The sequence below is a fragment of the Mesocricetus auratus genome, unplaced genomic scaffold (assembly GCF_017639785.1).
Source record: "Mesocricetus auratus isolate SY011 unplaced genomic scaffold, BCM_Maur_2.0 Super-Scaffold_100028, whole genome shotgun sequence".
NCBI classification, from domain to species: Eukaryota; Metazoa; Chordata; class Mammalia; order Rodentia; family Cricetidae; genus Mesocricetus; species Mesocricetus auratus.
In genome coordinates this window covers 24,901,401-24,922,365 of record NW_024429209.1, presented here as the reverse complement: position 1 = coordinate 24,922,365, position 20,965 = coordinate 24,901,401, and the positions used below count along the sequence as shown (strand labels likewise).

At 50.6% G+C, this 20,965-nt stretch overlaps 1 protein-coding gene and 1 pseudogene across 1 annotated transcript in view; one reads left to right on the top strand and one right to left on the bottom strand.

The window, feature by feature from the left end:
• Nucleotides 1–7,668: 7,668 nt before the first annotated feature.
• LOC110341710 lies at nt 7,669–7,927 on the bottom strand (annotated as a pseudogene).
• Nucleotides 7,928–17,774: 9,847 nt separating this feature from the next.
• Nucleotides 17,775–20,965, top strand: part of Zbtb46 (zinc finger and BTB domain containing 46) — a 71,200-nt gene continuing 68,009 nt past the window's right edge. Inside the window, exon 1 of the mRNA XM_040732691.1 lies at nt 17,775–17,932. The gene's annotated coding sequence lies outside the window, so the exon portion shown is untranslated. The remainder of the gene's footprint in view (nt 17,933–20,965) is intronic.

The window sequence follows — 20,965 nt, the reverse complement described above, 5'->3', positions numbered from 1 at the left end:
AGCCGCCCAAGAGTGGAGAGGGGGTGAGAGGGTGGAGGGGAATTGGAGTCACAGCATCCCGAGCCCCCATTCCTCCTGCTGCCTCTTCCCTCTGGACCTGATGAAGTGGATGAGGCTCCCATCCCAGCCCCTAGGCCTGCAGATCAGACTCCAGTTTTCTCCCCGGTCAGGGACAGCTGCTATGAAGCAAAGGCTGGGAGGGAGGGACGGGAACAGGGAGGAGAGAGGGAACAAGAAGAGATACTACTCTTGCCCTTCTAGCCCATCCTGAGTTTCCTGTCCTTTCTGTGAGGACTGAGCATGAGGGTTCTAGAGGATGCCTTTGAACTCGGCTCAGCTCAGATTCCTGGGAAGCCTGTTTCTTGTGGAAGAGCAAATGAGAAGGTGTTTCCAGGGTGAGGAGAGTGTCACGAACCCTGGAGTATCGTTATTGGGCTAGTACTTGTGAAGAAGGACAAATTGGGCCAAGCAGTTCTCTGTCCTTTACTTCAGCATCTGGTCCTTACATTCCGCAACAGCACACACACACACACACACACACACACCGGGGGGGATAAGTATGAATTTTGGCACAGTAGATGTGTGCATTTGATGTGTGTCTCAAGTGTATTTCTGTATGGCCTCCCTTTGTAGCTGTGTTGGTGAATGGAATACTATTTCTCCTGTAAGGTTAAGAATGACCAGTGCCCCTAGGATGCCTGGACTTCTAGAGTGTGGGGGCTGGACAGCAACTGCTAGGCCCTTTCTCCTGGGCCCTCCCCCTAGGGCTTGGTCCACCTTCCACTCTGGCAGCTCAGCCAAGTTAAAAATAGCCCCTGGGCCTCTGGAAGCGGAAGGGGTAGAGGCTGCTGAGATCAGACCCTGAGGGAGGAGGTAGGAGCCAACCTCTAGTGGGTGAGGCAGGCAGGCAGTTCCCCCTGTCTCACGCCAACGCTCCCTGGCTAGTTGCCCACGTTAGTGAGGTGGGCTCAACATCTGCTGGCCCTATCCACACAGTTTAATCCTTCTACCCTAAAGTAAGGGAAAGGAGGGGGTGCTGCTCATGAGCTTAGCCTAGCAAGGCAGAGGCATCATTGGTAGTCAGTCTGGCCAGCCAGGCCCTGCTCTAAACCACAACTCCTCCCAGGACACCCTTTCCCTCTTTGGATCCATTCCCTCTGTGAGGGTCCTGTGAGTTTTCTGAAGAGAGAAAAGTAGCCTCAGGGGCTGGCCTAGTCAGGATGCAGAACAAGTGGTCCTCAGGGAACATTCTTTCCTCTGGAAGCATCTGTGCAGGGCTTCTTAGACACTACCCCTACCCCGTGTGTAGCTTATACATCAGATGCCTACAGGAAAGTGTGCATATTTCAAGGATATAGTTTGATAAATGCTCATAAGCTGAAGGCATCTTGTTCAGCACCCATAAGAGAATGGTGCTATTCTTCTGTGGTTTTGTTCATGTCATGTATGTGGTTTGGTGAACCCAACCATGCATGACTGTGGGACACATCTCTTCAGCTGGACAGGTTTCAAGACCCTTTGAGCATCTGCTGGGGCTGCTGTGGGCTCTCCTCTGATGGTGCTGACATTGTCAGAGATTTCAGGGAATGTGTGCCTCTGCTCCCAGGCTTCTAACCTCCAGAATGGGGACTGGTTTGTCTTTGTGGCTCTGAGTTTCCCAAGGAGAAGCTATCTTCACTCCAGGAGGAATGGCAGAGCATATGTCCCTCTTTACTGGCCTAGGCACACCCAGAGAGGCGCCTGTCCTGGAATACACACCCAGCCTTCCTTCCTCAGGAAAACCTGTGGTCTGATAAGGACTCCAGCCTCCACCCCGGCACCAGGATCCCCATGGGAGGAGGAAATGGAGCCTGCCACCTGGGGCTGGGGTCAGGGAGCCTGGCTTTTGGTGTTCCATCCCAGTAGAAGCACAGTACTCCATAAGACTCCAGGAAAGGGGAACTTTGACCGCTTAGGGTATCTGGATTTGGGACTGTGAAGCAGAGGGAGACCAAACAAGAGGTGGGTGGCTGTTTGCATGTACTGCTTAACCAAGGGCAGGACCTCCACTCTCCCTTAAGGCTTTGACCAAGGCTCCAGTTCCTTCTAGCCCCCAATTTTGGGTTTCCCAGAACACGAGCTCATTCTGGGTTGGACTTGATGATGGCAAAGGCCCAGGGGAGAAAAATCCTCAGATCTTGCTCTCTGCCATATAGCATGAAGGTCTCAGGACCAGGCAAATCTGGGTCTGCAATATAGCCTCCTCCAAAGGTCCCACGGCCTCTGGGCCTCCCAGGAGCAACCAGGACAATTTTGAGCCCAAATCTTAACAGGAAGGAAATGTCTATCAGCTATCTAAAACTGAAAACACCCTCCCAAATCTCAGCCCATTCTCAGCATCTCCTCCCTAGTTCTCCTACCCCTCAGACACCTGCACTGTATGGCTGTCAACTCTCCTATGACAATTATGCTAATAAGATGAGAAAGCTTTGCAGGTACAGACTGTGACCACCTAACACCATGTGGAGTGACTCCAACTTTGGCTAGGATGGCTGTGGAGCATCAGGTCACAGGGCCAAGGGAAACAGGAAGGGGAGTAAACAAAATACCAAGGAAAGCTGGGCAGGACTTTGTCTTGGTGATGAGGAACCAAGTTTGGGGTATTTGCTGGAACAGTTGAGAGTCACCAAGGGGCAGGAGCAAGAAAGGCCTTTGGGGTTGAGGGGATAGTAGAGATATCCCAAGTAGTGTGGGGGGTTGGGGGTGGCAGGTGGGGCAATTGGAGAAGGGTACAGGTAGTTGGGTAAACAGGGAATGAGCTGGCCACCTCTTATGTCCAAAGCCTGGTGCCCATCTGGGATTCATGTTCCTTGCAGTGCAGAAGACCGGTTGTGAGGAAGATGGAGGGAGCCCATCTGAGCCAAGAACATGGAGGGAAGGAAGAAAGGAAGGGTCTTTCACCTTTATCTCAGATGTTTTCTGCTTCCTTCAGGTTGTGCTGACCAGCAACAGATTCTAGATTCTGAGCTTTGGGACCTCCTGACATGTGTTGACACTGCAGATTCTGAAGTTTCAGCCTAGAACTATGCAGCCGAGAAATGAGACGAGAGACAAGGCCACAATTGGAGATCATCTTGCTAGGGTTTTGGTTGTTGTTAATTTATTTTTATTTATGTGTACATGTGTCTGCTACCACATATGTTCAGATATCTAAGGAGGCCAGAATAGAGCAAGGGATCTCTGGAGCTGGAGTTACAGGCAGTTGAGAGCTACCTGTAATGGGTGCTGAGAACTGAACTCTGGTCTTCTGGAAAAGCAGGAAGTATTTTTAACTACTAGGCTATCTGTCTAGCTACTAATGAAAAATAATTTTTAAAGCAGGCACTCACTTTGTAGCTCTCTTTCGGCTGGAACTGGCTATGTAAACCAGGATGATTTGGCTGAACTCACATGGATCCTCCTGCTTCTGCCTCTGCTTCCTGAATGCTGGGATTAAAGATTCAGAGACAGATATTGGTGTTTAAGCTTCAAGCTGAAGATCAGGGAAGCAAAGCAGACAAGTCAGTAGCTCCTATCTCTACCTAGTTGAAATGACAACCCTGTCCCTAGGAATCCTCCAGGGCAAAAGGCTCTTAGATCCTGTCTCTTCCTCCTTATATTCCTCTCTCCACCCAGCCACATCACTCCTGTCTCCACCTCCCAGTGCTGGGATTAAAGGCATGTGATACTAGGTGCTGAGATCACCTTTGTGTGAGCTGTTTGTTTTAAGATGGGATCAGGGCTGGGCGGTGGTGGTGCACTCCTTTAATCCCAGGCAGACGCAGGCGGATCTCTTGAATTCAAGGCCAGCCTGGTATACAGAGTGAGCTATTTATTTATTTATTTATTTATTTATTTTTCAGTTTAAATTCAGAGTGAGTTCTAAGGTAGTCAGGGCCACACAAAGAGATCCTGTCTCAGAAAAAAAAAATGTGTACCACTATGCCCAGGTATTTTTCTGTATTTTGATAGGGATCCTGAAGGTCATCATCTGCTGTGGGACAATGTCTTGAATCATGCTGCAGTCTAGATCAGGGCCCTACAGTTCCATTCTGTGGGGGCAGAATGTGGAAACTCAATGAGGGCCAAAGTTATCCAAAGACAGTGTTCTGCTCTATACCCTGAATAATCAATTCTGAAAATGCTGGTTGGGAAGAAGGAGAAGGATCATAGGTTACCTAACTACTGTATGGCTTCTTCTGACCTCAGTTCTCTGCATCCCTGGGAGTTAAGTGATCAATGACAGGGTTGCCACTCCTGTTGTTTCCTCCTAAACTTGCTCCTGCTAACCTTGCAGCTCTGGTTTCTCTCCTTTAGGCCTGGCCTGTAGCGCCTGTTGTGGGTCCTACATCTGCACCTCTTTGGCTTCCAGTTCAAAGAACAGTCATCTGTCACCCACTGCCATGTGGGAAGGCAAGCACCTCCTCTGGCTTCCCCTTTGTCCTTTACTTCTTCTAATCCAAGGCCACATCAGTCCTACCCCCTAAAGTACCTCTGACGAGTCATAACTAGATTGTATCTCTTGTTCAGAAACCTTACTGGTATTCTTTTTTTGTTTTTGTTTTGTTTTACGAGACAGGGTTTCTCTGTATTGTTTTGGAGGCTATCGGTCCAGCCCGGCCTCGAACTCAAGAGATCCGCCTGCCTCTGCCTCCCGAGTGCTGGAATTAAAGGCGTGCGCCACCACCGCCTGGCCCTTACTGGTATTCTACAGAAATCTCGCCTTGGCTATAGTTAGAACCTGGCTCACCCTACATAAGCCCAGTGAGCCTCATCACCAGCCATACAGTACTCACGTGTGGCTCAGTCTACTGAAGAGATTCCCTGCTTGGATTGAGGCGAGTGCTTCCAACCCTGGCTCCCCTATGGAACCAGGTCTAACAGAAAGTTGCTCACAGTCCTCAAATCCCTGCAGAGACGCATGCTATGCTGCTCTGAGATTCAGCTCAAGGGTTTGTCTGCCTCTTGGCATGGGGCCCCTCAAGGAAAGATCTTTTGGAGGGCCAAGGTCCAGATTGGACTTGGCATTGGGTTCATAGAAAGGTAAGTGCACCTGTGTGTATACAGACCAACAGGGATGACCCTCTGTGAACAGTTACTCAGGAGGCTGGACGTTGGTGAATAGCTTGGGCTATGAAGTGAGTTCTAAGCCAGCCTGGGTTACAAGTGAGACCCTGTCTCAAAAAACAAACCAGAGGGCCTATATAGTAAGATCCTGTTCCAGAAGAAGAGGAGGAGGAGGAGGATAAGGGAGGGGGGGGAGAAGCAAACAAAACAAAACAAAACAAACAAACAAAAAAACAAAAAAGGTATAGGTAAAGGCCCATAAAATTTGCTGCAGATGGCAGGACAGATTGATGTTGACCCAAACCACTGCCCTGGGAAAAGATATATTATACATATTTAATGCCAGTATAGATAAAATAACTGAGGTGTTACCTTGTGTTTTATTTCTTTTACTTTTGAAAAATTTTTGAAAAAGAGTCTCACTGTATGGCCCTGGTTGACCAGGAACCCAGAAAAATCTGCCTGCCTCTGTCTCCCTAATGCTGAGAGCTGAGATTAAAATTAACAAAGTGTGTGTGGGGGGGTGGGGGCTGGAGAGATGCCTCAGCAGTTGAGAACACTTTCTGCTCTTCCAGAGGACGGACCTTGTTTTAATTCTCAGCACCCACATGGCAGCTCACAATTGTCTGTGCCTCCAGTAGCAGGGTACCCAACACCCTCACCCTCACATAGACATAATCCTGGCAATGTACATAAAATAAAAATAAGTTATTAAAAGTTTAACGAAGTGCCGGGCAGTGGTGGCGCACGCCTTTAATCCCAGCACTCGGGAGGCAGAGGCAGGCGGATCTCTGTGAGTTCGAGACCAGCCTGGTCTACAGAGCGAGTTCCAGGACATGGTCCAAAAAACAATACAGAGAAACCCTGTCTCGAAAAAACAAAAAAAAATTTAACAAAGTGCTTTTTATGATTACCTCGGGGGTGTAGGTCAGTGTGTTTGTCTAATGCACAAGGCATTAGTCTGGTCCTCAGTTCCCTCTCTATCTGTATTTGTAAATTTGTGTGTAGACAGATATTTGTAACTGAATTATTTTATTATTGTTGTTATTGTTATTATTACATCATTATTTGTTTTTCAAGACATTGTTCACTGCATGACAGCCTTGGCTGCCCTTGAACTCACTCTGTCGGCCAGACTGGCCTCGAACTCCCAGAGATCCATCTACCTATGCCTCATAGTGCTGGGATTAAAGGCGTACACGACCATCATTTGGCTGAGTTTTTTATTTTATTTTTTAAAGATTTATTTCTATGTGCATTGGTGTTTTCCCTGTATGTATAAATATTTGAAGGTGCCAGATCCCCTGAAACTGGAGCTATAGACAGCTGTGATCCACAATGTGAGTGCTGGGAATAGAATCACAGTTCTCTGGGAGAACTCTCAGGGCTCTCAACATCACAGCCATCTCCCCAGCCCAAGGGTTTCTCTGTGTAGCTTTGGAACCTGTCCTGGCACCCACTCTGTAGACTAGGCTGGCCTCGTACTCACATAGATCCACCTGCCTCTGCCTCCCGAGTGCTGGGATTAAAGGCATGTGCCACCACTGCTCCACTGAGAATTTTTTTTTAAAAAACAAAACCAATCTCACAGCATTTATTGTAACCCAGTAAGATACAGATCACCAAGCAATATAAATAAATATTTCAGTCTGCTTCAGCAGAAGACATCTTTATTTTATTATTATTTGTTTTTGTTTGCTTTGTTTTGTTTTTCAAGACAGGGTTTCTCTGTATAGCTCTGGCTGTCCTGGAAGCCACTCTGTAGATCAGGTTGGCCTCAAAGAGTTGCCTACCTCTGTCTGCCAAATGCTGGGATTAACGTGTCCAGGTGAGTGTCCAAAAGAGATGGTGTGTATGTGTTCTTGGGTTTGTGTCCTCGCTATATTGCTCAGTCTGGAGTACAGTGACCATTCACAGATGCAATCCCATTACTGATCAGCATGAGAGGGTTTTTTTTTTTCTGAGACAGTGTTTCTCTGTGGCTTTAGAGTCTGTCCTGGAACTAGCTCTTGTAGACCAGGTTAGTTTCGAATTAACAGAAATCCACCTGCCTCTGCCTCCTAAATGCTGGGATTAAAGGCATGCGCCACCACCGCATGGCTCAGCATGAAATTTTTGACATGTTCACTTTCCTTAGACAACCTGGTGGTCCTGGTTCCTGGGAGGTCATCATATTGATGCTGAACTTAATGCTAACACCCGATCCACACAGCACACTACAGCCCAGAACTCTAGGACTCAAGAGATCCTCCTGGGGCTGGAGAGATGGCTCAGAGGTTAAGAGCACTGATTGCTCTTCCAGAGGTCCTGAGTTCAATTCCCAGCAACCACATGATGGCTCACAACCACCTTGAATGAGATCTGGTGCCCTCTTCTCCCCTGCAGGCATACATGCAGACACAACACTGTGTATATAATTAATAAATAAATAAATAAATAAATAAATCCTCCTGTCTCAGACTTCCCAGTAGCTGTGATGACAGGTGTGCACCACCTCACCTGGCAGAAGACACCTTCAAAAACACTGTATTGCCTTCTCAACGCCTCCTGTCCTTGACCGTTTCTAGTTGGAAACCTGTGAAGCAGAGTAATATTATTTCCTTTTAGCATGATCCGGCCCAGTTGTTTTCTTGACTTTGTTTTGGAATGAATCTCTTACATCATCTAATATGAGGCCCATGTACTCATCAAAGCCAATAATGCAACCCTCACACAACCACATCTGAATTTGGGATCTATTTTGCAAATACTCCAAAGCCCAGAGCTCATATGCTGTCGTGTAGGGTACAGTGGGCTGCACTATCACCCTCTGTACCTTCTGGCCCTGGTCATGGTATGCCATGATGAAAGTCACAAAACATAACTGAGATCTTTTATTTTAAATATTCATTATTAATTTTTAAATGTAAGTGCACTACATGCATACAGTGATGACAAGGCCAGAGGAGGATGTCTGATACTCTGGAACTGTAGCTCAGTGTGCTTATCTAACACACAAAGCATTAGTTTGGCCCTCACTGGCCTCTCTGTCTAGCTATATATGCATGTCTACACACAAAATTTGCATGTAGACAGATATTTGTAACTGAGATTTTTTTTCAAGACAGGGTTTCCATGTGGCTTTGGAGGCTGTCCTGGAAGTAGCTCTTGTAGACCAGGCTGGTCTGGAACTCACGGTGATCCGCCTGCCTCTACCACCCGAGTGCTGGGATTAAAGGTGTGTGCCATCAACGCCGGGCAAGATACTACTTTTTTAAACAAAAATAATCTCACAGCATTTATTGTCACCTGGTAACATGAAGGCAGTCGTGAACCACTAGGAGGCAAGAGTTCTTTAGGAGCTGTCCATCCTTTTATTTTATTTTCAAGATAAGTTCTCTTATTGGAATCTGGGCTCCGGAACAGGCCAACATAGGTTAGATACACTAGCTAGGCACCTATCTGTCTTTACCTTTCCAGCACTGGCATTACAGATACACAGGTGTCACTGCACTTCAGCTCTTTGTGTGAGTGCTGAGGATTGAACTCAGGTCCTCCTGGTAGCATGGCAAGCACTTTACTGACTGAGCTATCTCTGCAGCCCCAAATGGAAGCACCATCAAGGTTGTGCCCATGTAGACAGAGGCTAGGATGGAAGGTGGCAGGCCCTCTCAACAGTGTTCAAGTGAATCTTGTGGTTAGCCCAAGAGCCCAGAGCTCACCACAGAACAGCATCCCCCAGTCTGTGGTGTTTGGGGGGTGGTAGTAATGAAAATTCCAAAGTGCTAATTCCTTTATTTGATTGGTTGGTTGGTTTTTCGAGTTTCTCTGTGTAGCACTGGCTGCCCCGGAACTAGCTCTGACCTCAAATTCACAGAGATTCACCTGCCTCTGCTTCCTGGGTGCTGGGTTTAAAGGCATAAGCCACCACTGTCCAGCTGAAGTGCTAAGTCTTTTTTTCTGTTTGTTTTTTTCAGACAGGGTTTCTCTGTGTAGTTTTGGAGCCTGTCCTGGAACTCACTCTGTAGACCAGGCTAGCTCTGCCTGCCTCTGCCTCTGGAGTACAAGGATTAAAGGTGTGTGCCTCCATTGTCCTGCCATGAAGTGCTAATTCTTCTGTTTGTTTGTTTTCTCAAGACAGGGTTTCTCTGTGTAGCTTTGTAGACCAGACTGGTCTTGAACTCACAGAGATCCTCCTGTTTCTCTGCCTCCCGAGTGCACCACCGCCGCCCTGTTGAAGTGCTATTTCTTACAAGTGGAAATAAACCAGGCGGTGGCAGAGGCAGGTGGACCATCCTGGGCTACACGAAAATGGATCCAGTCTAAAAGAGAAACAGAGCTCACATAATGATGATCCTAGCACTTGGGATCACAGGCCTTTAATCCCCAACATTAGGGAAGTGGAGACAGGAGTGATATGGCTGGGCAGAGAGGTGAATATAAGGTGGGGAGATACAAGAGTTCAGGGAAGTCTGAGTAGCAGTCTGAGGAGCAATCAGTCTTGAGGAGGCAGTCTGAGGACAGGATCACCCCTTTGGTCTGAGCATTGGTAGAGGTAAGAACTCTAGTGGCTGGTCACTCTGCTTCTCTAATCCTTCAGCTTTCACCCCCTGATAGCTGACTTCCAGTTTTTATTAAGATTAAAGAGAATTCCTACTGCAATGGGGTGTGCTTTCTGATGACTAAAGTAATGAGTTTTAGAGAGAATCTCAAAGAGATGAGGTGCCCTCTTGCCGTCTCACTTTGGAGGTACCTGTAATCTACACCATTACCCCCTAGTGCTGGGTGGGGTCACCTAGGTGAGGTGGTATTTACCGAGAATCTCCACAAAACTCCTATTCTTCCCTTCCCTGGTCCTATGTTTTATTTTTAAATTATGTGTACCTGCGTTTTGGTTTGTACATGTGAGTGTCGATACCTGTAGAAGCCAGGGGTGTTGGATTCCCTGTAGCTGGAGTTTCAGGCAGTTGTGAGCCAGCCATCCTGGGTGCTGGGAACCAAACTTGGGTCCTCTACAGGAGCAGTATATGCTTTTAACTGCTGAGCTATCTTCTGGTTCTTCCGGGGAACCCCAGAAGGATTTTCCTGATGGGAGGGAGGAGCTACAACTCAAAAGGCAGGACAGACTGCTTTGCACAGTCCTCTGTGGTCCCCAGTCACTGTTTACTTTCTGTCCCAGGCCCTAGCTCAGGAGGAAGGCCCAGGTGACTCCAGGATAGTAATTCACATGGAGAGATGCTAGGCACATAGTAGGTACTCAGGGAATATGCCGCCTTTTCCTTCCTTCTAGTACTAGTCTGACACAACAGTTTTTCTTTCCCTAGCATGTCTCAGGCTGGTAGACCTGGGAACTCCCAAATGGAATATCAAGCAGAGCCAGGTGTTGTAAGGATTCAGGCATTATGCTGGCCTGCCCCTGTCACCTGGCAGAATGCACTCAGGCAGGACTCTGGTCAGCGCAGGGTTCCATGACTACTAGTCTGCATGAAGATGCAAAGGACCCCTTTAAAAGACAGACCCTTCAAGCCGGGCTGTGGTGGCGCATGCCTTTAATTCCAGCACTCGGGAGGCAGAGGCAGGCGGATCTCTGTGAGTTCGAGGCCGGGTGGAACGACAGCCTCCAAAACAATACAGAGAAACCCTGTCTCGTAAAACCAAAAAAAACAAAAAACAAAAACAAACAAAAAAAGACAGACCCTTCTTCCCCCGCCCACTTATGAGCTCTTTTCCCTCTCTCTTCCCAGCTCTCTTTCCGACTGTTCCCCTGGGGCACACAGGACTTGTCCTGTCTCCCTCTTCTCTTCTGTCCTGTCTCTGTCTCTTAACCTCTTTTCTCTTTCCTTCTCCCTTCCCTCCCCTTTCTAATAAAACTTCTCACTTAAGCTCTGTCTGCCTGGCATGTTGATCCCCACCTTGGTCAACCTCATCTGCCATGGAATCCCGCCAAGGTCCCCCAGGTAAGGTCCCCTCCAAGCTTTATCATAACAGGTGTCCCTTTTCACCTGTGGTGCTATCTGCAGAGCTATCACCAGCCTGTGCAACGTGAGCCTTGAAGGTTGTAGCCTCTGGGATGCAGTGGCTTTAAAGCTGGGACTAAGGCCCAGTCCTCATTGCCTGTTCTGGAAATACAGCCCCCGACTTGCACCAGTAAGGCCAACAACAGTTTCTCTCCCCAAGGCCTGGTGAAGGCTCCAGGTACTTCTATGTGCCCTGGCCTAGCCAGGATGGCAACCTGTCAAGTAGGTTCAGGGAGAGACTGAGTACCAAGGCTTCTGAGTGTGGTTGGATGAGGCAAGTATTCCTTTATATGTGTGACGTGTCACAGAGACTACTGGATAAAGGTGGAGAAGGTGCTTTGGGGATGCAGAAGGGGAAAGAAGACCACAGCTGGGAGCTGGAGAAATGGCTAGAACTTGTGTGGAAAATCTATTCTTAAGAGACAGTCTATGAGCCGGGCATTGGTGGCGCACGCCTTTAATCCCAGCACTCGGGAGGCAGAGGCAGGCGGATCTCTGTGAGTTCGAGACCAGTCTGGACTACCAAGCGAGTTCCAGGACAGCCTCCAAAGCCACAGAGAAACCCTGTCTCAAAAAACCATAAAAAAAAGACAGTCTATGGTGGCCCCAGGACATCAGCTGAGACATGGCAGCAGGGTCCTGCTTTAGTGTGGAAGGCCGGTGGGCGCCTGAGGGTATGGTGGGAGCAGGACTCTTTCTGATCTATGCCAAGACCTTCCCAGGGACAAGCTGCTTAGAAACTCTCAGCTCTACCACACAGCCTGGTAAGGTCTGTCTCTACCCAAAGCATATAGTTGGTTCTGACTGGGCACTGTGGCTGCTTCTTGCCCCTGTGCTAAGCCTAGCAAAGGGTGTGGGCTGACACATCCTCTGCTTCTGCTCTGTTCTTTCACTGACTCTCCCCCTTGGTCTGCTGAGGCCTGGCCCCCAACTTATTCTCTTGGTCTTGAGGTTCAGTACCTCTCCTTCCCCCCAGCCCGTGGTGAACCAGGAATACAGCAGGTGTGGCTTTGCTCCTTCCAGTATGGTTGAAAATGCAGGGAATTCTGGAATGCTAAGCCCCCCCCCCCCCATAGCTGGTAGATAGGAGGCATGGCTTAGAAAGCAAGGAGCTGCCAGTTGGCTATGGTACTTTGGAAGGACAGTTGGGGGTGAGGGAGCACTTGGAATGGAGATGGGGCGACAGTTGGCAATAGCAGCTGGAGTGGCAGTTGGGGCTTGGCAGGGGCACAAGCCTGGAGGACAGTTGGGGTGGGGCAGTCATGGGATTGGCAGGTAGCCTCTGGCCTGGAGCAGCTCTGGAGGACAGTCTTGTGGAGGCCTGGACAGGAGGGCAGGTCCAGATGGCTCTAGACCTGGCCAAGCTATGCCCAGGAAGCCCACATTACAAAAGCCTGGGTGAGGAGCCCTTCCCGTGGCCATGGATTGATCTTTGCTGCAGACTAAGGCAGGCTTCAGTTCCACTAGGGAACCAGGGTGATGTGTGGTGGGCGGTTCCCTGGGCAGCCCCAGTGTCCCCAGCCCACAGGAGTAACCTTTCTTCCCTCCCTGCTCTTGGCCTCTCTAGATAGGGACTTCCAGCAGAGTCCTGGAGAGGGCAGGGACAGGTTCTGGGCCGTTTCTGGAAGGGGGCAGGACTCCCAGGGCTGTTGCCATGGGGACGACTGAGCAACACCAGTGGCTGGAGGATAAACAGGCAGTCTCTCTGACCAGTGACTGAGACAAAGACAGCTACAGAAATCCCAGCTGGAGGTAGATGAGGAAATGGTGCCTTGGGGGAGGATGTCTAGCGATGACAGGGTACATGGGGTGACGCCTCTACTAGATACATAGGGATATTTTGCTGTTCTTCTGGAATTTTCTGTTCCAAAGCACCTCCCCAGGTTATTACTTACAAAGCAGACCTTGAGGCTAAATGTAAGTAAGTCCCTGATTTCTCTATTGTTTCACACCACTTGCCTGAGGTTGGACCTCTTTTTGTTCCTCTGCCCCTTGAGAGCCACATGGTGTGTTTGTGGAGGGCAGGGTAGCAGCAAAGCAAGCAGCACATGGGGTTCTCTAAGGTTTACAGGGGATGCTGGACTTGGCCAGCCACATGCCCCCACTCCCATGGTTTCTCTGTGGCTTTGGAGCCTGTCCTGGAACTCGCTCTGTAGACCAGGCTGGCCTTGAACTTCAGAGATCCGCATGTCTCTGCCTCCCGCGTGCTGGGATTAAAGGCGTGTGCCACCACCACCTGGTCCATATGGCACTCTTTTTTTTTTTTTTTGGTTTTATGAGACAGGGTTTCTCTGTATTGTTTTGGAGGCTGTCCTGGAACTTGCTCTGTAGACCAGGCTGGCCTCAAACTCACAGAGATCTGCCTGCCTCTGCCTCCCGAGTACTGGAATTAAAGGCGTATGCCACTAATGCCTGGCTGCTGTTAGTTTTTTAAGATACGGTTTTACTGAATGGCCTGGATCTTATTTTGTAGACCAAGTTGCCCTTAAACTCAGAGATAGTAATCTGCTTCTGTCTCCCAAGTACTGGGATTAAAGGTATATGCCACTACACCTGGTTCGGACTTTTTTTTTAGTGTGTGTGTGTGTGTACATGTGCAGCTGGCTGCCTATCAAGGCCAGAAGAGGATGTTAGCTCTCCTGGAGCTGGGATTACAGGCAGCTGTGAGCCACCACAACATGGATGTTGAGTGAGAATTAAATGAGTCCTATGCAAGAGCATTAAGCAAACACTATTATTAAACACTGAGCCATCTTTGCAGTTCCTGGGGGTACTAGGCAACGACCTCAACAGGGTTGCCATATGTCTGTTCACATGTCTTTTCTACTACTCACCGTTGACAGCAAGGATTATGCCTATCTTCATTGAACCTTGACAGACCCTTGCTATGGATGCTGAATGCCATGGTCAGAGTGCAAATGAGGCCAACATATCTGTTCATCCTCGAGAGCCATCTCTAAGACAGGCCACCTGGTGTGAATTCCTGAGACATGCTGGCGTGCCTGCTGCGCAGCCTGTATCCGAGAATGTGCGGAGGGTGTCGGGATTGATGACACAGATAGTAGTTTTTGTTTCTTTCTTAGCAATTAAACAGTTTAAAGACAACACAACAGCACACAGTATCCAGACTCTCCGTGTATTTTCCATTGCATATACTTTTACCTTTTTTCTTTTCACTTAATACCAGTACCTCGTTTACTAACTGTTACCAATTTTCAATTCACCTATTTTCAATCCATCCTCCAACCGAGGATCATCTCTCAGGCAAAAGCCTTAAGATTTACTCAATCCACCCTCCAACTGAAGGTGATCTCTCAGGTTCCCCTTTCCCGACCTTGCGGGAGAAGGCCTGGAGATTTTACCTGGTACCCCTAACTTGGTACCCCTTTCCAATACACCCTCATAGTCTTACTTGCTGGCCAGCCTTTGAGGGTGATCTCTCAGTTCCCCTTTACTTTCCTGACCTCAATGGATCAGGTGAAAGGCTGGAGATTAATTTAATATACCTTGTCCTTAGAAGGTGATCTCTCAAGCAAAAGCCTGGGGATTTGACCATTCAATTTTACTGTTAGAAGTTGAGGTACCTTTCTTTTTGGTTTTTCGAGACAGGGTTTCTCTGTATTGTTTTGGAGGCTGTCCTGGAACTCACTCTGTAGACCAGGCTGGCCTCGAACTCACAGAGATCTGCCTGCCTCTGCCTCCCGAGTGCTGGGATTAAAGGCTTGTGCCACCAACGCCCGGCCAAGGTACCTTTTTTAAAATTATTTTCTTTCTCGAGTCTCTCCTGAGTCTTCTTTCTGGCTGATCTTTCCCAGTCTTTCAAGTCTCTTTGGATCTCGGTGGGACCTCCAATTGTGGCGCCTACACCACAAGCAACTCCGAGGTATCAGGAAAAGAAAGACCAGATGTCCAGATGTTTGTACTAAGTAGTGTCTTTATTTTGCAAGTGCTAAGGGGTCTCTCTCTTGTAGGAGGGAGCAGTCTTTTTTTTTGAGACAGGGTTTCTCTGTGGCTTTGGAGGCTGTCCTGGAACTCACTCGGTAGACCAGGCTGGTCTCGAACTCACAGTGATCCGCCTGCCTCTGCCTCCCGAGTGCTAGGATTAAAGGCGTGCGCCACCAACGCCCGGCTTGGGAGCGGTCTTATATATAGTCTTGCAACACAGTAATAAGAAGAGAGCGTGTTTTCCTCCTGCTAGATGTTGATGTCAGTGGGGCAATGCGGGGGCAGTAAGCCGGGACTAGAAAACAGGATGCACTTGTGACTATCAGCTGACAAACAACTCAGAGACCCTGTCGGGGCTAGGCCCCAACAGTCAGAGTGCAACTGAGGCCAACATATCTGTTCATCCTAAAGAGCCATCTCTAAGGCAGGGCACCTCGTGTGAGTTCCTGAGCCATGGTGGTAAAGCAACACATCAAAGCAGACACATCACGATGCCTGGGCCAGCTCAGCGCTATGACACTCCCCTTACCCTCATATCTGCCAAGAAGTTGCAGTTGCTGCTGTTTGGGTTTTTAAACAATTATGGGGTTTATTAGCTTGCAGAACAAGATAGGGTGGGTCTGTCTCATCTCAGGGGGATTGTTCTTCAATCTGTTTACAAGCTGTATTGTCTTTATGTCCAGGCCCAGTGTCCTGCTGTTGGCTTTTGGAGCAGAAAAGACAGGGGTCTTGTTTCTGGTAGAGTTTCTGGGGTGGAGGTGCAAGTGTGTACGAGTATTAGAGAAAGGGGTTATCTATTCTGCCTTGACTCATTTCAGAGTTCAAGAAGACTTCCTAGGAACATGAGTAGCCCTTTTGGCATATGAAGTGGGCCTGTTAGTGTTAGACACAGGCTTGGTTTTAATGGGCTTCCTGAGGGATGACTGAGTCCCATTGTGTTCATGGGCTAGGCTCTTCTATTGCTCTGCATGGAAAACAGACATCGTAACATCAACACAATCCTTCATGAATGATGGCTTGGGTGCCTAGCTACCTTGGGAAAAACTGGGGCTCTCTCTGAGGGAAGAGCGACTGTAGAGGTCTTTCCTCATGCTTTACTTCCTTCATGGGCTGCAACAGAGACCAAATCGGGAAAGGAGACCGGTCTGAAGGACTATCTACAGGCAGTGCTCTTTGTCCCCTCAGAGGGAGGTATATACAGATGGACCCTCCTGGAGGTCAGGAGCAGTATGTCAGAACTGTGCCCGCTCTACTTCTCCAAGGATAGGCACACAGGGGTGTGAGGGGGGAGGGAGGGGGCTTGCTTCAGACCAGTTGTGCCAAGAGGGTGCCTCAGCAGAAAGAATGAGGCTAGGGACACCTGGGCCATGAGTGCCAGCCTAGATGCCTGGTGAGGGGTGGGGAGGGTTTGGAGCCAACGAAGTGTGAGGGAGTATCCCAGGCTTTCATCTTTGACTGCCAGACCTCTGCTCGCCCTTGCTCACTCAAGGAGAATCCCCTTCAGTCAGCCCTCCCACTGCCGCCCGTGAATGCCTCCTCACACAACATGAGAAATCCTCCATCAGGGCGGGCGCCTCCCACCTCCAGAGGAATTCCGTGGCGCTGGCCCCTCGAGGAGGCAGGGAGCGGACAGGCCAATGCGAATCGCGATTGGTTGGCACGGCAAGGCTCAACTCCCCTACGCCTCTGGTCAGCTACAGGCTCACCTCCCTTCCACCGCTGTGCCCAGGAGGGAGTGTGGTGGCCTTTAACCCCTCGCGCAAGCCAGTCAGAAATGTACGTACGCTACCCGTTCCAGCTCCCCAACGACCCGAGGACACAGGACGCAAGAAGGGACGCGCGGCACCGCACCACTGGGGGCGGGGTGAAGATACCCATCCCTAGCTCTACGGGAATCGAGATGCGATCACTGGCTGGGAGCTGCGGGCCAAGACAAGGTTCTCGCCCCTTGTCTGAGCCCCACGCCCTCACCGGCAGTTGGAAGACAAGATCGACGTGCGGCAGCCAATGCTCCTAGTTGGCCAAATATGAGTATCGCTTGCAGGCACCGCCACGTGGCCCCCTTCTCAACGCGCGCATCTCTGCGAGAGCGCCCAGGTCCCCGGATGGCGGGGGTGCACAGTGACCAGCTCCTTCTGGGCACCGCGCCCCTAGAGCGCGTTTTTCTCCGCTCAGCATGAGGCCCGCCGAACCGCCATGGCGCGCCTGGAAGTCGCTAAGTTTGGGAGACGCGCGTACGGCGACGGCTCCTCGGGGTTCGGAGACAGCCATGACCCTGGGTCTCGTGCGTCCCCAGACAACGCGGGGTGCGCCAACCCGACCCGTGCTGCGGTGCCCTTGTCCAGCCCACCTCTCCCATCAGGTGGTCTCCGGCTGCGCGATCCCGCAGGGCGGGAGCGTCGGACCCACGGACCCCATTCCTTGCCACTCGCAAGCCCATGGGAGGGGGCTTCCCACAATGCCCAGCGAGCTCCAGCCCGCACTTCCGCTGTCCGGCCCCGCGGGGGTGGGGGCGGTGGGCCGCCGGAGCACCGGCGGCTACTCGGCCCCGGCCAGTCCGCTGCGCCCTGCCGCCGGAGCGGGGGGCGGGGCCGGCAGGCGGGGGCGGGGGCGGGGCTGGGGCGGTGGCCGAGGCCAGGGCGCAGCACGGGCCAATCAGCGCCGGCCGGGCGCGCGCTGGGGGCGGGGTCAGGGGCCGCGGGCGGGGCGCGCGGGGGCCGCGGGGCTGGAGCAGCGCGGGGGCGCGCGCCGGCCTGACGGACGGACGAACGGACGGGCGGGCGGACCAAGCCACCAGGGCGAGCGCGCAGCTCGGACCCTCCCGGACGTAGCGCTCGCCGGTGGCCGCGCGAACACTGGTCCGCGGCCACGGCGCCCGCCCGCGCCGGCGCCCCATGGGGTCACAGGTAAGCTGCGCCAGCTTCATTGTCCGCGCGGCCGGGCTGGCGCACCACGCCGGGGCCGGGGCCGAAGCCCTGGCCGGAGCGGGAGCCCCGGCCGGGCGGGGGCCGGACAGCTGCAGCCCTGGCTGCTGTGAGCCAGGGCGCGCCCCCGCCCTGCCACCGGCCCCGCCCCGTCCCGCCTCGCGGGGGCGCCCTCCTGGGGGCGATGGCGCCCGGGGACAACGCGGACGGAGACCCAGGCCGGTGGGGCCACGGCCCGAGTGGCGTGGGCGGGGCGGCGCGGCAGGTCCCGGCGGGGCTGATCGCAGAGGCGGCCGCGGAACGGAGCTGCCCGAACCCTTGGACCCGTGGCACCACCGGCAGCCACTGCGACCGCCGGGGTCCCTCTTCGTCACCTCCGAAAGGGGAATTTTCCAGCTGATAATTTCTGCTGCGTCAACGCCTGGCCCCAGGAGGCAGCCCCGGGGGCGTCTCTGTGCCCCCCGCCCGCGCCGCCCCGTGCGTCCCCCGCCCGCGCAGCGGAGCCGCACCCGGACCCGCCCGCGCCGAGTTTGCCAAGAGTCAGAACTGCGGGAGGTGGGCCCTGGGGGGGGTCTTAGGGGTCATTGTCTCTCCAGAAGCTGAATGCCGGTCGTATTAGATTTCCATTTTAATCTTGGACCGAACTGGGGTGCAGGGCCCTCCCGGTGCGGTGGAGAGGGGAGCGCAGATAAGACGCGGCGCTCGGAGCGCACGGGGCGCACAGGGGAACCGGGTCCGCTACGAGTCGCGTCTTTGTTTCCCAGTAAATAGACCTGTCAGTTTCACAGGTTAGCGAAAGTCAGTGTCCGACAACTCAATCCCGAGGGCAAAACCGGAATTTTCTGCACCATGGAGAGGGTTCTGGCTAGTTGGGGGATTCCCTGGTGTGGCTAGCGATTTCACTATTAGTAGGCGGAACCAGCCACACACAATAGGACTGAATCCGGGAGCCCGGGAACAAGCTAAATGGGGCGAAGGACAGATAATTTCTAACCCGAAGAAATAGAAACAGAAGAAAGTTTGACTGAAATTCTCAATGAATTTCCTCCGGTTCTCAACGCTACAACCTCAGCGTGCATTTAGTGAAGGTTACCGTGGCAAGGTTGCTATCAGCATGTTTAAAGAAATGGTAATTCGAAAATGGGTTTAGTGAACCGCCTAGGCACTGACACCTGTGCACCGAGCACTCACTCCTGTGGGTGCATTGTCTGGCTTGTAGAATGTTGGATTGGATCCATCCTCTAGGCTAACTTCCCATTTGGGTGCAGATTCAGGAATTTCGCTCTTGCTGGTCCTCATCCTGCCTGTGCAAGGCAGTGTTTCCACTCGGCAAGAGAATAGTTTGTTCACCAAAAGGAATTTTATGGAAGGGTTTCCACGAGAATGAGGAAGCAAAGTTTATTATAGTAGGATTCCTCCGTTTTGCCATGTTTTGTGATATTAGGTACTTTGAACTGAAAAGTTTAGGATGCATCTCCCATATTATTGCAGAAAAGATTGAGCAAATGATAGTGGTACTTAGGTAGACGTTATTTATTGTAGATAGAGGTTTAGCATTATCTTTGAAAAGCTTGTAATTGTTCCCATATTTTTTTTCTGAAGAGAAACAACATGGGGGGAGGGTTACTGCTAGTTTTCTCTTTAGAATAGTAGAAAGAACTCACTTTGGATTTCTAGAAATCCAAAATCCAGTCTTGCCTCAGGCCTGCCTGAGGACAACATTTAATTAAGCTCCTCACTGACACTGACAATGGAATGTAAGAACTTTGCTGAGATAATTTCTATTCATGTTCCATTGCTTTATGTAAATGTAAAGTTGTCCTGTGTCCGGACCCCAATCTCATCTCTTCCTGACTTGTCAGCTGTTACCAGGGCCACAGGTGATACTCAGTACCCTGCATCAATCGGCTATGCCAGGGTCAGGCCAATCCTGTCCACTTCCCTGTGACTTCTGGTGCTCACACAGTAACAGAGAAACCAGGACATACACATCAAGAAATGGAGAAAATGCTTCAAAGATTCATAGACAGTGCCCGAAAGTGTGTGTGTGTGTGTGTGGGGGGGTGTCGTCTGTTACTGCTGAAGATGTCTTATTTACAAATACTGCTAAGCTGAATTATATATATTAACAGCGAACTTCCTGACTTTCTCCTTGTGTGGGGGGTTTTCAAATTAAGGGTAATTGGGCCACTCTGTCCCTGTGGTCTGGTTTCTGGGGCACCGATCAGCTGCTGTACTGTACTCCATGAGGTCTTAGACCAGCCTTTGAGAACTGAAGAGTCCCATTTAGTGTATAGGGCAAAAAAATACTTGAGCTAATTCCTCACAGTGTAGTCACTTTCTGTGCTTAGTTACCCTCTTAGCTGTTAGTGAGAAGAAAGTTTAAGAAAGAAACCATTGTCTCGTCTAATTTACACACCAGGGTCCTAGCACCTGCCTCAAGCTCCTGTTCCAGGGCCTTCGTGTTTTGTTTTGTCTTTTTTTTTCTCATTTTTGAAAAAAAAAGTAGGCTTTCTATTCTTTTCTAAAAACATACTCTAATTTAAATTCTCTGTAGTGATGGTGGGCTGTTAAGAATTTCCCCTTGAAGCTGGGGCTGGCGGTGGTGGTGCACGCCTTTCATCCCAGCACTTGGGAGGCAGAGGCCGGCAGATCTCTTAAGTTTGAGGCCAACTTGGTCTACAGAGTGAGTTTCAGGACAGCCAGGACTACACGAAGAAAAGCTGTCTTCAAAAAACAAAATGAAACAAAAAAGGATTTAGAATTTCCCTTAAAGTCTATCTCCTGGCTGGGAGTGGGTGGAAATTTTTGTTCCTAGAGTTTGCTGAGTGGCCTGACCCCTAAGAATAAACAGATAAGGGAAATGTTCTATTAAAACCAAAAGACAAGTCTGACACAGTGCCAACTTGTTCCAGTCATGATTTTCTGTCTTGTTGTTGCTGCTGTCTTTGACCTGATCAGTTTGGTCCTGAACTTGTCATAAGAACTGGGATCTGGGAATATGGAGTTGGTAGA